Below are 19,771 nucleotides of genomic sequence, written 5' to 3'. Positions count from 1 at the left end.
GTCTTTAACTCTTTCAGATGATTAGTTAGGTTTTTTTTTTTTTTTAGAGAATTTTTTTAATATTTTTTTTTTTTTTAGTTCTCGGCGGACACAACATCTTTGTTGGTATGTGGTGCTGAGGATCGAACCCGGGCCGCACGCATGCCAGGCGAGCGCGCTACCGCTTGAGCCACATCCCCAGCCCGATTAGTTAGGTTTTAATGTCTATTTTTACTTATAAGTTAGCACAGTAACTTTAAATTTTATAATAATTTAAATGAGCTCTTTGAAGAATCCTACTAAAATTTACAGATCAACTTTTTGTTAGTAAGCATGTATTATTAATTCCTCAATTTCTGGCTTTTGGTTCTGCATTTGGAATTTTTTTAGACATTTAAAAATAGTCTGTTTGAAATGTAAATTGCAATGGTGTTAAATGTGTCAGTCTGTGAATGAGGGGTCTGGATTCAGGGTTTGATTTGGTTAGCTGGCTTTTATTAGGCCTATGTATATTTTTTAAAAGTATTAATTTTGAAAGTATAACAGTGGTAAAGTCTTTCTGAAATGGTTAATGGGATTGTTTGTGATTAAGGATACTTTTGAGCTCATCAGCATAATGTCAACCAAGGAAACACTGGAAATCTGGCAGATATATTTAAAATTTGAATTTAGTTCATTGTGTTTGTGACATTGTGGTTGTAGCTACATTAACTTGATCGAGAATTGTACACAACCGAGAAAAGTGAATGATAGATTGAGACTTTGTTAATCACAAATGCAATGTTTTTCCAGGAAATGGGGCAGAGAACGCTTCAAAATAGTTATTGAATATATGTAATGTATTTAATAAATTATGAAAATATTTCTAATTACTTGTGTGCCAGTAACTTTCAAGAAACAGTAAATACTAAGTGTCTTCTGAACTCAAGGACCTTTTAGTTTCATACGAGAAAGACAGACACTTCAAATTTGATATAAATAAATATAAGGATATGTTAAAAAAAGTCACTGTTACCAAGTTGGGTTATTCCAGAAAAACTAGAAGAATTCAGTATTTGAATATATTCTAATATAATTCATCATTTTAATATATTAAAAGAGAAAAATATATGATCATCTTCACTGATACTAAAAAAGTATTTGGCAAAAAATTCTACGCTTATTACTGATAAAACCTCTTTGTGAACTAGAAATAGATGAATGCTTCTTTGACATCTCCAAATAAACATATTCTAATGCCAACTCCATTGGGAACATTAGCATTGCCATAAAAGTCAGAAAAATATAAGAATCTTTACAATTATCATTATTACACATCATTGTTCTTGGTGGTTCTGCCAATGTAATACGGCAAGAGAAAATAGAATAAGATGGAAAAGACAATATGGCAGTTTCCAGGCCCAAGATTTGGGAAACAAGCTACTTTCTCCTTCTGCCTCAGGATAGCCACCCTTGGTCACTATGCAATGAAGAAGCCTTAATAGGCTGTGGTGAGGTCCACATGGACAGTTCCATAGTCTCAGGTGAGCTCCTAGCTAATGGCCAGCACCAATTTGCCAGGTGTGTGAGTGAGCTATCATGGAAGTGGACCTTTCAGATTCTAGTCAAGCTGTTTGTAGAACAAAATGAACTATCTCTCCTAATCCCTGCCTTAGTTTCACATCTTTTTGATCAAAATTAATGTTTGATGTTATTTGAAGCTAGTAAATTTTAGAGTGATATGTTAATGCAGCAATAGATAATCAGAAAAGATTTTGGTAAATAAAAGTGGGGTACTATAGTAATAAAACCCTAAAACTTGTGATTTTGGTTTGGGGACTATGCAGCAATAAGAAGTCAATAGGGCCTTGAGAGTAATGCCAGTAAAATTCTCTAGTACATCCAGAAAAGTGTAAGCAGAACTCTGGTGGTATGGAAGAGCCATTTTTTTCCTATTCTGCTTACACCCAAGAAAAGAAAATTACTTGGATTAGAAGTTTCTCTGCAGTGGCTAAGATCAGAAAAAATGGCATCCTTCCCATTCTGAAAAAAAATTCTACCTTCACTTAGTTTCAGATTTTGCAGAGCAGTTGTTAACTCTTCCAAATAATTTTTCACATATGATCCTACTTTATATCTTAAGTAACCTATTGATATAGATAGATTAGGCATCACTATATGATCCACTCCACTGTTGGTGAGAATGTAAAGTTAGTACATCCACTACGGAAATCACTATGTAAGTTCCTCAAAAAACTAACAATATGATCCAGATGTACCATTCTTTGGTATACACTCAAAGTAATTGAAGACAGTGTGCCACAGAGATACCTATATACACTTGTTTATTGAAGCACAGTTCACAATAGCTAAGTTATGGAATCAGTCTATTAATGGATGAATGGATAAATAAAATAGTATGAGAGAACAAAATCAGGCCATTTTCAAGAAAATAGATGGAATTAGAGATCTTCATGCTAAAATAAGCCATGTGCAGAAAGACAACTGTTGCATGTTTTCTCTCATATGTAGAAACTAGGGAGAAAAGATGACTTAAAAGCAGAAGGGAGACTGTTAGAAAATAGATTGGGGGAGGAGAAAGCATAGGGTAAGGGAGGGTAACAGGGAAGTGTGTATGTGATCAAAGTATGTTATGTATGTGTATGAATATTCCACAATAAAACCCATTTTTCTGTATAGTTAAAATGCACTCATTAAAAAAAAAAAACTGAGATTGAATGACCAACACAAGTCACAATGATTTGGGAGTGGAGGCAGTGCCAGCCTTGATTCTCATTAGTTCTGGCTTCCAGATAGTGATTTTTTTCAACAGTGGGCAGTAATTTTAGTCTTACTTCAATTTGCATAGGGCAGGAGTAGTCTGAGGGGCTGAAGAACAAAAGACACTAGTAGGCAGGACCCTATTTGATTGTCTGTCAGTATTTATCCTTCAGAATACACATTTGGGGAGAAGTAGGACATTGTGGTTGTATTGACTTAATTTTCTTTCCTGTTCTTCTTTATATTCTCAGTGTAGCTCCAAATAAATGTTTCAGGTATTGGAGACTTATTTTTTTCTCTAAGAACTTTAATATTTCATAAGTTTGGAAACTGAGAAGCTGATAAGAAACAATCCAACACAAGTTTCCATTATATTTTTTTGTGCTATTTCCCTAAAATTCATATTTGAAAATGAATCCAGAATAGAATTGGTGGGTCCAATTACATGTGATGTTATTTTTCTAAGTAGGAGGCACTCACAGAAGAGGGATAACACACTTTGTAGATGGGGATGGGTCTTTAAAGAGCTCACCTTTTGCAGGGCATCTGGTTCTTTTTTTAAAAAAATATTTATTTATTTTTTAGTTATAGCTGGACACAATACCTTTTTTTAAATTTAATTATTTTTATGTGGTGCTAAGGATTAAACCCAGGGCCTTGTATGAGCTAGGAAAGTGCTCTACTGCTGAGCCACAACCCCAGAAGTCTACAGGTTTTTTATATAACCTCTGAGGTGATGTAAATATAGTAATAATTATCTAAGATTTTTTTACAATAGTGGAACATATCAAGAGGCTTGAAATAAGAAAGAGCAAGAGCTTACTTTGAGCTCTCCTTTGGATAATTAGGAGAATGATTTCTAAACTACGTTAATGCATACAGCTTCTTTCTTTTTAGCCCCCCAACCTCCAACTTTTCTGACCATCACTGTCCTGAATATTCTCTTTGAGTAATGGCAAAGATTCTTTGCCTGGTCAAACTTTAGTAAGGTTCCTGAAACTTCTCCTAAGTCCATCTATGCACTTCCTTGTGAAATACAATTTTATCAGGAATTCTGCTAAGGCAGTTTAAAAACAATCCACTATTTTTTGATATCTGATCACCACTAACATCTGTTGTTCTTCAGCCTTCACCATCCCTAGTTGATATCTGGTCATCCTGAATGGCTTCACCAATAATTATTTTATGTTGGTTTAGTCAGAATTCCTCTTTCCCCTGATGTTTCCTCTTGATATTTTCCCATTCATTGACCACCTCTACCACTCATTCTGTTCCTTGGCTATAAATACTGTATTCAGAGATGAGTCTAGTCTCTCTTCCCCACTGCAAAATTCCATTGTCATGATCCTTACATCTGTCGTGATGGTTGAATGAAGTCTGCCTTACTATGCTTTAGCAAGAATCATTGAGTATTTTTTTCTTTAACAGTTAACACTAGGGATTGTCTGTGGAGTTATTTTTATCATTTTAAAAATGAAATCATGAATCATGCATCTGGCAGCCTTCTATCTTGAAGAAGCATTTCTGGCTTACCTGGGGCCCAAGCTGAGCAGAGCTCTGGCCTCAGGGCAATGGAGATTCAGCAGAAATAAGAACAGTGGGCTTTGGAAGGAAGTCTATGCAACCTCCTCCCCAGCCACCACTGATTGTCACATGGAATGATGGTGTCAATGTTAGACCATTTTGTAGGCTCTAAAATGTTTTACAAATAAGATCCATTAAAATAAACTAGTCTCTATAAGGCAATCCTTGTAGAGAGGTTAGGCAAGGTCTGTATGTGTTGGAGCCAACTGTTATGTATGCTAATATTGAAATGCAGATTAAATGTGAAGCCAAACAACATTAGGAATATAAATTACATTAAATGCATTGTCAGTGGCATTTGCTGAAAAAACACTGAAGGGCAATATGCCATTATAAGTTTATTTAAATAGAAGGTCAATAAAATACCTCAATCCTAAGGAAAAATTATAAAATAGATTGCTTATCCATATTTGGCAGATGAGAAAACGAGATTAAAAATGTATATGAGAGACTCACGTTTTCTGTTGTTTCATTGCTGCTTCAGTCCTTAGGATGGACCCACTAGCCTTCATAACCATGCTCAATCAGGGGTACAGGTATTGGGCCAAGGTGAACACCTGACTCAGGATTGGTCTGCTCATTGTTTGCTAGTGGCCTGGGACTCAAGTAAATGGTCTGACCTGAAAAGATAAGCAACTAAAATATGATTTTTTTCTTGCTCTAGATACACATTCAAGAAATCCATCAATCTGCACCTCCATGTTCATTGCAACATTATTTGTGGTAGACAAGTCAATATGCACCTCCATGTTCATTGCAACATTATTTGTGGTAGACAAGATAGGGAAACTACTTAAGTGGATGAATGGAAAAAGAAAATTTGGTGTATTTATATGTATGCATGTATGTGTATTGTGTGTGTGTGTGTGTAAATTGAATACTATTTGGCCATAAAAATGGTTAAAATTCTACCATTTGTTACAACATAGATAAATCTGGAGGGCATTAGGCTACATTAGGGACATTAAGCTAGAGACAGAAAGATAAATACTGTAGGATCTCACTTATGTGGAATCTAAAAAATCAAACTTGTAGAAGTAGAGTAAAATGATGGTTGCCAGGGACTGGAGAAAGGAGAAAATGGGGAGATGCTGGCAAAAGAACCCAAACTTTTGGTTACAAAATGAACAAGTTCTGGGGACCTGAGGTAAAGCATGAGAGGTGATGGATGCATTACTTCATTTAATTGTGGTAATAATTGTAAATTATATGTAGATATATCAAATCATTTCATGATATATCTTCATCAATTAAATATTTTTTAAAAAAGAAAAAAAATCCAGCAGGCAGTCACTAAATTAAAGATCTGTAGACCCAATAAGAGACAGTCATGATGGTCATGTAAACAGAGAAGCTGAACAAGAATGGAGAGTGACAAATGTTCTGCAAAGCATAAAAGTACAGAGAGAGATGGGCATTCAAAAGTGACTATTCCTAACAGTTACTTTGGATTCTGTACAACCTTTGGCAGAAATGTATTTTCTTAGTTTCCTATGATGTCTTCCTGAATTTAAAATAAATTCTCTCTCTTTTTTTCTTAAGAGAGTTTGATGGCTTTTTTAAAAAAAAATATATAAGAACTTAAATAGAACAGAGAGGTTATGTAATTTGCTGGAGAAACCATGCCTAATAACTGGTGTCCCAAATCAGGCATTTGTGATTTTTAAGATTTCTTCTAGCTCTAAGCTGTATCTTTTCTCTAAAGAAACTTCTCAGTATTTACTGGGAACCTCCTGAAAGAATGGGTCCCATTTCATGAATTCCAAGCACTACAGTATTATATTCAAAGGGAGGATTTGCGACAACCTTCAAATTAAGCCACAGAGTTCTACTTTGTTAATGAATATTTCTATTTCTTGTTTTTCAGGTAATAATTTAGATCAATCAAAGAAACAATGTAAGTTATCACTTGGAGAACTTTGCCTTCTCTTTCCAGAATGGTCTCTATCTCCATTGCAACCACCGTGCTTATCCTACAGAGGTGGTTCCTGCAGTTAGTATTCATGTAGAACGTCATGGGTTCCCGGGTCATTTTGTTTAAACGTAATCCTGTTCATGTTTATTCTATTTTACAATTAACTTGGGGAAACAAGGAATCGTTAAAGCACTAGAATGAATTAAATCTATAAGAAATTTTTCATCTTCAAGAAATTTATTCTGAAGTGTATTTCTTTAGATTTCTGACATATTTGAATCAAAGGTTTGAGAATACCAAAGCCACTGTCAGTTATCACTGGGAATGCATCTAAAAATAATTTCCAATTTGTTGATCACAAAATAAATTTGACATATATTTAAAAGCTGTCAGTTTATCATTTTTGTGGTTATCACCAGGATAAAATACATTGCATTTTTTACTGGAGGAATTTGTTATAAAAATCAATTTTTCCCATTGCCTTTTGGGTATTATAAATACAAAGATTGTATTGAACTAAAGGATTTATATAATCTATCTAAAGAATTCTATAGTAAACCAGATATGTGATTTTGTATGACATATTTGTCAAATATGTGATGGTAGAGTTTTGTGTATGAGTGGAATCATCCTAATGTCTTAATCACATCTCACCCCTTTCCATCCATCGTTTTTAAGATGATGTGAATGGTGACCATGGCTTAGAAATCACAATGACTACATTATCTAGTGTGCACATAAGAAGTTTTTTTCTTGAATATTTAAAATAATAGAGCTAAAATGCAGTACATTAAGTATAATTTTACTTCAGTTGAAAAAAAAAAGAAACTGAGTGAAACTTAAAATTTTCTTTACTTAAGGTAAATGTTTCAGCATCCACTTATCAGAGAAAACATTTGGCCTTTGTTTTTTTTTCTGGGGAACAAACAAACAAACAAGATGAATGTTTTCTCTTTTTCTTAATAAGTGTTACTGTTTTCTCAAAGATTCTTTTGGCTTCTAGCTAAGAGAGAGGACAAAACATTCTTTTATTTATTCCTCTCACTAAATCCATAGTGATGCTAGGTAAAACACATAAAAGGGAATAAAGTCATTATACTCTGAAAACAAGGTGGTATAGGATGAAGCATCAGTAACCGGGCAATTTGGTAGAGAATTTTTGTAAGATTGAAAACAGATGGAATTGTATTGAGGAAGAAACAAGAATGGAGGCCATTTTGTCCCAAACACACAAAACGTCTTAGGTGGAGAATTATCCCTTTTGGGAAAGAATAGTTTCTCACTCAGAGAGCTGGAAACCGAGCAAAAGTTGCAAGGAGACACCCATTGGATGATCATTTAAAGGAAAATCCTCAAAAGAGATGCCCTAGCCTCTTCCATCTTTCCTTTCTTCATCCTTCCATCAACAACACAGAGTTTCTGATTTTTTTGTGTTCACCCTCAGATGAAATTTTAAGTACAGATTCAGAACTGTACTTAAAAAAATGAATTGCTCTATTGAGGTATCATGTAGATGGAGACACACCATGACCTTGTCTTCATCATTTTGGCCTAGTGAGTGAGACTATGTAGGTGTGGTCCAGTGTAATTGTCTATTCTATCTCAGAGGACCTGGGTGATGCTTGTTTGCATCCAGCCCTCCCATTAAATGAAACACAACTTTGTACTTGCAAAGAACCCCATCCCAGCTGCTTTCACTTATAAATATGAATGGATATTGCCAGATATTTGGGAAAATAATCAGCACAGGAAGAATTAAAAAATCTTTTGGGCTGGGGATGTGGCTCAAGCAGTAGCGAGCTCGCCTGGAATGGTTCGATCCTCAGCACCACATAAGAAATAAAATAAAGATGTTTTGTCCACCAAAAACTAATAAAAAATAAATATTAAAAAAATTCTCTCTCTCTTAAAAAAATCTTTTAGTTAATCTTCATTCAACAAATGTATGATGAACATCCAAAGTGTTCATGACCACTGTTTTAGACACTTGGTATACATCAATGAAGAAAACAAAAATCTTCACCTCATAAAACTTATGTTCCAGCAGGAGAGGCAGACAATAAGTAAATAATAAATATAGTGAATATATAATTTAGCAACTTAAAAGAGGAAAAATAAAAATATAGCTTTCTATATTTTACAAAGAAGGGATAAAAATATGGGGACAAGCAGAATGAATTACAGTTTCAAATAGAGTTAGTAATGGCAAGGCATGAATAAGGAGGAGTCAGTCAAGATGAAAAGGATTCCCAGGAAGGTGGAACAACCAGGTCAAAGACCCTGACATTGGAGCTCATCTTGAATCTTTAGGATAAATGATAGTCCTGTATCATTTCTACTTGCAGCAGAAGACTGGGGCAGAGTAACAGGAGAACTGTGAGATAACCAAGGCTAGGCCATGAAAGACTTTGTAGGCCATTGTAAGGGCTTTGACTTTTACTCTGAGAGAAATGAGAGGCCCTTGCAGGAAAAATGGGCAGAAGAGAAATATGATCTGATTTCATATCTAAAATGATCATTTTGTTGCTCTCAGGGGATGATGTTGATGGTGGAGACTAGTTCAGAAGCTACTACTGAAATCCATGGGGAGATGATGGTGCATTGGACTAGGGTGTGAGCAATGGGGATTGTGAGATGTGGTTGCAATTAGGGTATATTCTGGAGATAGAGAAGGCAAGGAAAGACCATACCTTGCTTCAGAGGCTGTGGTGATCTGAGGGGCAAGATCCAAGCTCAGTAACCACAGCAGGTGGCTCTGGTGACAAGCAGCTAATGGAAGACTGGGAAAAAAATTAACCAAAAATATAATGAGAACCTCCAAGTAGATGCAAAGAAGAACCCTTCTGGATATGAAAAAAAGAAATCCCATAATTTTCAAGATTAAAAATTCATAGATGGACTGAAGAAGAGGTAATCTATTGCCAAGAATTCTGGAACACAAATGAAATAAATACTGTATAGTGTTGAGAAAAAGTGCAGAGATAGAAATCAGGAAAGAATTGGGACAGAAATATTTGAATTTGTTTGGGGACCTTAATTTCTGCATAATACGATTTCCAAAGGGAAGAGAAGATACAGAGAGGGGCTTGGGAAGAAAAAAGAAAAATGTTCTAGAAAAAAAATTCTCTAGACTTAAAAAAAAAGTGAACAAGAGACTTATATTATATGTTGAAAGGGTCTACGGAATGGTATAGCTTAATAATAATTATTATGATAATTATAATAATAAAAATCACATACTCAAATATATCCTGATGAAATTTCTGAATTAAAAAAAACATCAGAAAATCTTTTGGATTTCTGGATTCAAAGAATAAGCTGCTAACAAAGAAAAGAAGATGAGCATCAGATTTCATTTGCTCAACTGAGCTGGAATTAAATCTTTGGAGGGAAATGGACTGTGATCTAAGATTCATGTATCTTGTTAAGATGCTGTTCATCTGTTAGTACAAATAGAAGGCATATCATTCGTGTACACTATCTGAAGAAAAATTTTGAGACAGAAAATTAACAAAAATAAAAATGAAACTTTGACTGGAAAATATTAATGATATGGTAAAGAAGGTAAATATATATTTTCTCAAGAAAAAAAATGGTCAATTGTCTGTCATCTGTCTAGTCTACCTACCTACCTACCCACACATCACCTCTCTTAATGGTTAATGGTAATACTAATGAAAAATGATAATGCAAGTGCTAAGTAAACCTTAAAACAGAGAAATATAATGGAAAACTTTAAATATTTTTATTAGTGAATTATAGTTATAGATGATATTGGGGTTCATTTTGACATAATCATATATTCCTGTAATATGATTTGCTCCACTTCAGTCCCTCATACTTCTTTTTCTCCCTTCCTCTCTCCCTCTTTCCATTTCCACTTCTGTACTGGTCTTTAGTCTATTTATTTATGGTTTTTAAAATTGGTACATTATAGATAGAAAGGTGAAATTCAATGTAATATATTTATATATGTACATAGCATAATTTGGTCTAATAGAAGGTTGATCCATGGAGTGGAGGATGATGATAAAGAGGTAGAAAGGAGGATGGGGAAAAGGAAGGGAAAACATTTAATTGACATCCTGAGGCTGAAGTTCTAAACTATCTACTAAAAGTGAAGGTCAATAAATTGGGATGGAATGAATAAATTCAGCTACAGGTTGCATTTTAAAGGATGTGCCATCATCAAAGTGATCAGCAAAGGTAAAATATAAAATATGATTTTTTAAAGGATGTGATATTTCTTGCCCTTTTAGTGAATTACAGACTGCTCATTTGTGCATAACAGAATTCCCATTTAAGATATATCAGTAATGCTCTATATTTAAAGAAAAGAAGTTGTGGTATAAAACTTCCTTGGGAATTCTAAATATTTAATATGATCAGGAATTGAATATATAATTAGCTAGAGTTCCTACAGTTGAGAAAACAAAGGAGGGTTAACCAATATCCTATATTTTGAGGGGATATGCTTTATCGGTGAGTTCAACTAATACAAACAATTCTTTCCAACCTTCTACCTTCATAGATTTGGGTTGAGAAATGATTCCTCTAGGCTCAGATGCAGTCTGTGTTCTATTGTGTGATACAGTGAGTACAGAACAGAACCGGCCCCGGTGTGAACCATAGGAGACTCTTGACAATCTCTGAACATGCTCTTTGGTTGAGGACTGCAATGGACATCTCTCATGCATTGGCCCAGCAAGGGATTCTGAATGTTTCTCTGGCCTGGCAGTTGATAATGGTACTGTTGCTGGCTGGTATCATCAGTACTCCTTAGCATTAAAAAACCTTCTTTGTGCTTTCTAAAATAGGTGGTCAACATATAGGAGGTAATTGCTACTAACAAGTAGAAAGCTGCTACACTATGTCGATTAAATAGATATTTGCTTTTCTAATAGCAAAAATCTCAGGACAGAAAATGTATGTCACAAGTTTATTTCTGCTGAATGCTAGCCTGGTAAATGCTGAAACAATTTTCCATATTTAAGGAACCATTACTACTTCCCAATAGTAATTTCCCAATCGTAATTAACTATATAAAAATGCATTTTAATTATGTTTCTTTCTTTGGCCTTTGCCCTCCCAGGCTTTATAAAAAAAAAAAAAAACAGCAAAAATCTTTAACAAATACTTGAGTCACTTTTAAGATGTGACTCAAGACTTAGCTGTTTTCCCAGCATATGTAGAATTACAAAAAGGTACTTAGAATATCATTACCCTAGGTACATGTATAACTGCACGTGTGGTACAACTCTACATTGTGTACAGCCAGAGAAATGAAAAGTTGTGCTCCATTTGTGTACAATGAATTGAAATGCATTCTGCTGTCATGTATAACTTATTAGAACAAATAAAAAAAATTTTAAAAGATACTTAGCCTTGTCCATGGAATTTCCTTCCTTCCTTCCTTCCTTTCTTTCTATTTTTGGGGTGGGAGGAGGAGGTTCTATATTCTAGTCTTTTAGTTGCAGGCTTACGGTAATAATGGAAGGAGATAAAACAATGCATAGTTCTCCTATTCTTCACAATTTGAGTCACATGGAGGTCCTGCACTTCTAATGACATTGACTAGAAAGCTGCTTCTGGCATGTAAGCTGTGTTTGCCTCCTGCTTTTGGTCCCTGGACTTTTGTTTTTGGACAAAATTAATAGCTTTCCATTTTCAAAATAGGATATTTTTGAGGTATTGCCATAGTCATTTATTGTTCTCATGGAGAAAAATCTTAGTATCAGAAATAATAGAATAAACAGACATTCTGTAGCTCCTGATAGGATGCAATATCAAATTGACAGCATCACCTATGTACTATTCTGGTCAAAATGCTTAGCTGAAACAAATAAAGCTTTTATATTTGACTAGCTTTACAGAAAATACTGGGGAAAGGCAAGAGTTAAATGATACTCTGACAAAACAATGAGATAAATCCAGAAAGTGGGCTGTTCTATAGGAGATCTGGCCTGGGCTTTTATAAACAACACATCAATGTCATAAGAAAAAAATGATGCATATTTTGGGAGGAGGGTTCTTTACAAAGAGACATAAGAGACATAGCAGTTGAAAGCAATGTGTGTTTCTTGATTGCAACCTGTTTTGAGCAAACAAGCTGTTCAAGATATTTTGGAGCAACTGGAGAAATTTGAATATGAAATTGGCATTAGATGACATTAAGAAATCATTGTTAACTCTGTAGGTATTATAATGATATATAGCTATATAGGAAAACATTCTTGTTTTTAGAAAGGCATATGGAAATATTTAGAGGTAAAATGCTTGATATTTTAATATCACGTTTACTTAACTATCTCCATTAAGAGATAAATTTTTAAAAATTTAAAAATTAAAAAACTATGCTAATATTTAGCAATTTGCCAGCCTAAGAAGTGGGTACTTGATTGTTCATGGTACTATAATCTCTAGTGATTTTTTTTGCTCGAAGTTTTTCATAATAAAATGCAAACCAAGAAATTATTCTCAAACATCTCCAAAAGAGGCAGTATAAATTACTACAAAGTATTGTTCTCACAGAAGAACACTTTATACTTGCCAATGAATTCTACCCACTCCCCTTTGTTGTTGAAGTTATCTATAGTTCTTTTAATCACTTCCACATATTCATTGAATATTTTAGCACCTAATTCACAATTTTTTCTCCACCACTACACTTGTTAGTAGGTAAGATGACTTTAATATTCCACAGGCAACTATATGCTTTTCTGGCTTCTGTGTTTCTTCATTTACTTACGATCTTCCTTTCCTCCAGACAACCTCAAACCCCTACTCCCATTGTCTCATCCTAAACCTTGATCCTTACTACTTCCAGAATCACAATTTTAAATGTCACATTCTCTGACCACCACTTGTCTTTCTAGTGTTCCCATTCCAATAGTTCTTTGACCCAAATGCTAGGGACACTCACTTTACCTTCCCAGTTGTTTTTCTTATTGTCAACCATTGTTACAATTCCATCCTTACTTTCCACAGTGCTTCCTTATAACACTACCTTTTCTTTACCCTCAATGCCTCACCATTATCTTCCTTCATTTACTTTCTTGGAAAAGCCTCACCTTGGTAAACCCACGTTTCCGTTTCTGCCAACTACACGTTTGCTTATGGCTGATAGAAAGCACATAATCATGCTGACTGGTATCACTTTAAGTCTCTCACCACAAACCACAAGTGAGCCCTGGGGACCCTGGCAATTCCATTTTTCTCAAACCTCCAAAACCACTGTCCTCTTCTTCACTCTCAGCTGAGTGGCTTACTTCATATTTTACTGAGAAAACAACAGTCATTACAGAACTTACTCATCTTCCCACTGCCAAATCCAGTCTTCTACCTTTGCCTTTACTCCTAAATTCAGCCTTCTCTTTTGGAGAGTGGATAATCTTTACCTGGTCCTATTTAGGTTCAGTTGCTTGCATTTATGTGCTGGGACTCATCCTCTCCCAGCGCCCAAGGGATTTGGCCTTGTAAATTTCATTCTTTCTCATAGGTCGAATTTCCCCAACAAACTGGGTCAGCATCAACTAGACTGTAGCAGGTTTTATTTCTTAATCCTATTGCTGGGTTTCATTTTATAACCAAATTCCATGAAAACCTTGCTTCAACTTCTTAACCTTCTATTAACTCAATAAAGAAAGAAGGAAGGAAGAAAGGAAAGAAAGAAAATAATTTAGTTTACATTTTGTCTCCTGTTGTGGTTTGGATGTGAGGTGTTCCCCAAAAGCTTAGGTGTGAGATAATGCAAGAAAGTTCAGAGAAGAAATGACTGGGTTGTGAGAGCCCTAACCCAATCAGTGAATTAAGCCCTAATGGATTGACTGAGTGGTAACTGGAGGCAGCTGGGGTGTGACTGCAGGAGTGGTTCATTGGGGGCATGGCTGTGGGGTATATATTTTGTATTTGGCAGGAGAGTCTCTCTCTGCTTCCTTATCATCACGTGAGCTGCTTCCCTCTGCCACACTCTTCCACCATTATGTCCTGCCTCACCTTGAGCCCCGAGGAATGGAGCCAGCCACTTGTAGACTGAGAGCTCTGAAACCCCTAAATAACCCTATCTTCCTCTGCAGTTGTTCTGGTCGGGTCTTTCAGTTGCAGCAGTGAAAAAGCTGACTAAAACATCTCCACTACTCAGCTTCAGAAGTAAAATATTGCCAAACACATTTAGAGCTCTTTTCTCTCTCTCCCCGATCACACCCCATCCCTCCTGACACCCTACCACAGAGAGAGCTAATGTGACACCATGAAAACTGGGACACTTAGATTTCCTGCTACAGGGAACAAGGTTGATGATGGCTCCAGCTGACCCTCTGAATTTACCACTGTGTTTGCTTCTCCCAGGCAATGACTGAGCAGGGTAGGAATACAAGTTCAGCCTATTTCTGTCAGAGGCAGAACTTTCCTAATAGGTGATTATCTTGGTCCTTTAACGGTTGCTTTATCAGACTATCTGAGACAGTGATGATAAAGAAAAGAGGTTTGTTTTGGCTCACGATTCTGCAGACTGGGAGATCCAAGAGTGTAACAGTGGTATTGCTTGGCTTCTGGTGAGGGACCTCATGTTGCTTTAACTCATGGCAAAATGCAGAAATATAAGTGGAAACATGCAAATAGAAAAAGGGGGTCAAACTCCTGAGACAGCTAGGCAATCCATCTGAGGAAGTCACTAATCCCTCCATGCAGGCTATACTCCCATGATCCAAACACCTCCCAGTAGAGCCCAGCTCCCAACACTAACTAAGGCTCCTACACATCAACTTTGAGAATATGCTCAAACTATAGAAGTGACCTTGGCCCAAGGACTTCTCATTAGCCTGGCCACACTTTCGAAGACCCTTGTTGCAGTTGAGACTCCTACTTGATTCTTCTTTCTTCACTTTTTTCCATTCACAAATGTCAGACCCACATTATGGTGTGAAGGTTCTCTCTGCCTCCTTCTGCTTCATTCCCTTTATCTTTCATGGACATTTTCCTGCACATCTAATTCCATCTTGATGTTTGCTTCTTGAAGAAACAAATCAACACCAGCATCATCCTGATTTTGTGTGTCTATTATTTTCATGTCTGTCAGTCTGTCTCTTTTTGTGTATTCATTATTGTTTTATGTTATTAAAATTTTACATAGGTTTCTGCAACTTGCTGTTTTTGCATAATGATATTTGAGATTTATCTATGTTGAAATATAATTCATGATCCATTTTTACTGTTAAATGAATACATTTTATAAACATACTATATATCTTATTTACTCATTTTCCTGTTCATGCACATAATTGTATGAACTTTTTTGCTATAGCAATGTTGCTTTATCTTTTTCCAGTATACATTCCTGTCAGAGTTTCTCCAGGATATATAACCAGGACGCAAATGCTGGGTCATAGTTTATGTGAACCTCTGACTTGAGAAGATACTGCAAATTGCTTTTCAAAGGGGTTGCTCCAATTTTCATTCTCAGCAATGAATGAGATGTTCTTGTTTCTCTACATTCTTGGCATTTCTTGGTAGTGTTAGATTCTTTGATATTTGCTAACATGGGTAAGAAGTATTTCAACATGTACATGTCCCTGATTATAAGTGAGATAAAGCATTTTATTTATTGGTACTTTGTAGGTCCTCTTCTTTGACGTTTTAACCTATTTTTTATATTTTGTTGGTTTTTTTTTTAATTTACTTACTGGAATTCTTTAAATATTATGGATGCTATCATTTTGTCAGTTATATTCATTTCAAAGGCACTATTTCAGGGCATGAGGTGTCTTTTGATATATTTGAATCATAGAATTAAAAATTTTTAATATAGTTAAATAGTTCATTCTTTTCTCCCTCTCTTCCTATCTTCCCTTCTCTGTTTTAAAAATCCTATTGTATCTTCAAATCATAGATATATTAAGTACCTTCTCTACTATTTATTCTAAAGGATTTATAATTTTCCCCTCACTTGTGGGTTTTATTGGCTCTGAGTTGATTTTTGCATGTAGTTGGATAACAATCCAGTTCACTTCCCTCCCAATTTGAATAACTGATTGACTCAGCATTGTATTGTAAATCGTTTATTTTTCCTTTTTGATCAGCGACACCATATGTCAAATCTCTGTACATAGTTGGGTTTGTTTATGGGCTCTTTATTTTGTTTTATTAATCTATTTGTCCATTCCTTCACCACTGTCACACCTTTTAAAAATTACTGCAGTTTTATGAGTCTTGCCATCTGTTTTCCTTTTTTGAAACCATTATGGCTCTTCTACATCTGCATATTCACATAAATCTACAATCAGCTTATCACATTCCATGAGAATTTGATTTCAATTGCATTGAAGTACCCAGTTAATATGGGAAAAGTGGACATCCTCACAAAACTAATTTTCCATACATGAACATGGTTTTTTCTCTTGATTTATTCAGGCCTTTAGTGGCTTTTTATAGTGTTTTACAAGTTTATTTTAAAATGCCTTATATATTTATCACTATTGAAAAAAACATTTTAAAAAATTTGCTTTGTTTTTGTGTATGGTAACCCTATTGATTTTATATCTGGTAGTGTTGCATATCTTATTGCTTGTAATTCTTTGTATATTATTTTGATTTTCTATGTGGACAGTTATTTTATTCATATAAGGATGGTTGTAGTTCTCTCTAATTTTTATGCACAAACTAATATTTCTAGTATTGATCTCAAATTGACACACTTAATTTCCCTTCACTGAAACTATTTTTTTGTCAGTCATGAATAGCTTTCATGTTGCCAATTTCAGTGGTTAAATTGCAACCCTTAGCATACTTAAATGCTCAGAAGCGATGATTATCCCTTCCTTTTTGAAAGAATTTCTTCACTTAGCTTCTTCCTCTCATAGTTTGGTTGCATAGTCTCAATATAATTTTACCAATTCCTCCTCATTTCCTAATGTGTCAATTTGGAAAGCTCAGGACTGAGTCCTTTAATTTCGTCTCCTTTTTTATTCACAGTTCTGGGGATTGAACCCAGGGCCTCATATGTACTAGACAAGTGCTCTACCACTGAGCTATATCCCCAGTCCAACCTCTCTCTTTTCTATTTGCATTCACTCTCCGGTGGTTTCATTCAGACCCATACACTGATAACTCATTTCTGTCTTCAGAAAGAGACCCTCTTGAACTCCACACTCTTATCCAATAGTTAAGGAGGTCTAATAGATGTGTCCAACAATGCAAATCCAAAAGTTTTCTTCTATCACCACAACTAGCCCTTTCCTCAGAACTCTCCAGTTTGGTGAATAGTCACCATTTTTCTTTTGCTCTGGTCAAATCCTGGGAATCAATCTGGATTTCTTTTTCTCCCATATCCAATATTAATTTACTCGCAAGTTCTGTTGGCTTAATCTAAAACATATATCACATGTCTGACTGCTTTTAATCACCACTTTGGCTTTGCCTTGGCCTGAGTGACTATCATATTTTTTTTTTCCTGAAGTAATGCACATTTCCTTGTTTCTGCCTTGTAAATTTACAACCTGTTTTCTACATAGCAGTTGGAATGATACTTTTGCAATGTAGTCCTTTATTCCCTCCAGACTTTCCAATGATTCCCCATCACATTTAGAATATAACCCACTGTCTTCCTTTGGACTACAAAGAGTCACTTGAACTGATCCTTGATGACTTTCTACTTTGGCTTCTACTACACTTCCCCTACTGTATTCAAGCTTCATTGTATGAGTTCTTCTTCTTTTTTTCTTTTGAAAATTTATTTGTTTATTCTAATTTGTTATACATGATAGCAGAATGCATTTCAATTCATAGTATACACAAGGAGCACAATTTTTCATTTCTCTGGTTATACACAAAGTAGAATCACACCATTCATGTCTTCATACATGTGCCTAGGGTAATGATGTTCATCTCATTCCACTGTTTTCCTACCCCCATGCCTCCTCTCTTCCTTTCCCTCCCTTAAGCTCTGTCTAGAGTTCATCTAATCCTCCCATGCTCCCCACCAACCCCATTATGAATCAGCATCCTTATATCAGAGAAAACATTCAGCATTTGATTTTTTTTGGATTGGCTAACTTCACTTAGCATTATATTCTCCAACTCCATCCATTTACCTGCAAATTCCATGATTTTATTCTCTTTTAATGCTGGATTGTGTATATATACCACATTTTCTTTATCTATTCATCTACTGAAGGGCATCTAGGTTGATTCCACTGTTTAGTTAATGTGAATTGTGATGTTGTAAATACTGATATGGCTGTGTCCCTGTAGTATGCTGTTTTTAAGTACTTTGGGTACACATCAAGGAGTGAGATAGCTGCGTCAAATCATGGTTCCATTCCCATTTTTCCAATTTCCAATTCCACCAGCAATGTATGGGTGTGCCTTTTCCCCCACATCCTCACCAACACTTATTGTTTTTTGTTCTTGAGAGCTGCCATTCTGACTGGAGTGAGAGAGATGTTGAACATTTTTTTTCATGTATTTGTTGACTGATTGTATATCATCTTCTAAGAAGTGTCTGTTCAGTTACTTGGCCCATTTATTGATTGGGTTATTTGGTTTTTTTTGGTTTTAAGATTTTTGAGTTCTTTATATATCCTAGAAATTAGTGCTCTATCTGATGTGCATTTGGTAAAAATTTGCTCCCAAAATATAGGCTCTCTAGTCACCTCACTGATTGTTTCTTTTGCTAAGAAGAAGCTTTTTAGTTTGAATCCTTCCCATTTATTGGTTCTTGATTTTAATTCTTGTGCCATAGGAAGTCGGGGCCTAATCTGACATGATGGAGATTTGGTCCTACTTTTTCTTCTAATAGGTGCAGTGTTTCTGGTTTAATTCCTAGGTCCTTGATCCACTTTGAGTTGAATTTTCTGCATGGTGAAAGGGGTTTAATTTCATTTTATTGCATATGGATTTCCAGTTTTCCTAGCACCATTTGTTGAAGAGGCTAGCTTTTCTGTAATGTACATTTTTGGCGCCTTTGTCTAATATAAGATAACTGTAATTATGTGGGTTAAGTCTCTGTGTCCTCTATTCTGTACCACTGGTCTACAAGTTTATTTTGGTGCCAATACCATGCTCTTTTTGCTAATATTGCTCTGTAATATAATATAAGTCCTGGCATAGTAATGCTACCTGCTTTACTCTTCTTGATAGGGATTACTTTGCTATTCTGGGTCTCTTATTTTTCCAGATCAATTTCATGATTGATTTTTCTATTTCTTTGAAGAATGTCATTGGGATTTTGATTGGAATTTCATTAAATCTGTATAATGCTTTTGATAGTATAGTCATTTTGACAATATTAATTCTGCCTATCCAAGAACGAGGATAAGATCTTCTTTAATTTTTAAGGTCTTCTTTAATTTCTTTCTTTAGTGTTCTGTAGTTTTCATTGTAGAGGTCTTTCACCTCTTTTGTTAAGTTGATTCCCAAGTATTTTATTTTATTTTTTTGAGGCTATTGTAAATGAGGTAGTTTTCCTAGTTTCTCTTTCAGAGGATTTGTTACTGATGTACAGAAATGCATTCGATTTATGGGTGTTGATTTTTTTAA

This window comes from Urocitellus parryii, chromosome 2 (assembly GCF_045843805.1).
Source record: "Urocitellus parryii isolate mUroPar1 chromosome 2, mUroPar1.hap1, whole genome shotgun sequence".
Lineage (NCBI taxonomy): Eukaryota > Metazoa > Chordata > Mammalia > Rodentia > Sciuridae > Urocitellus > Urocitellus parryii.
The sequence above is the reverse complement of the archived record's forward strand: the minus strand, read 5'-3'. Positions refer to the sequence as shown.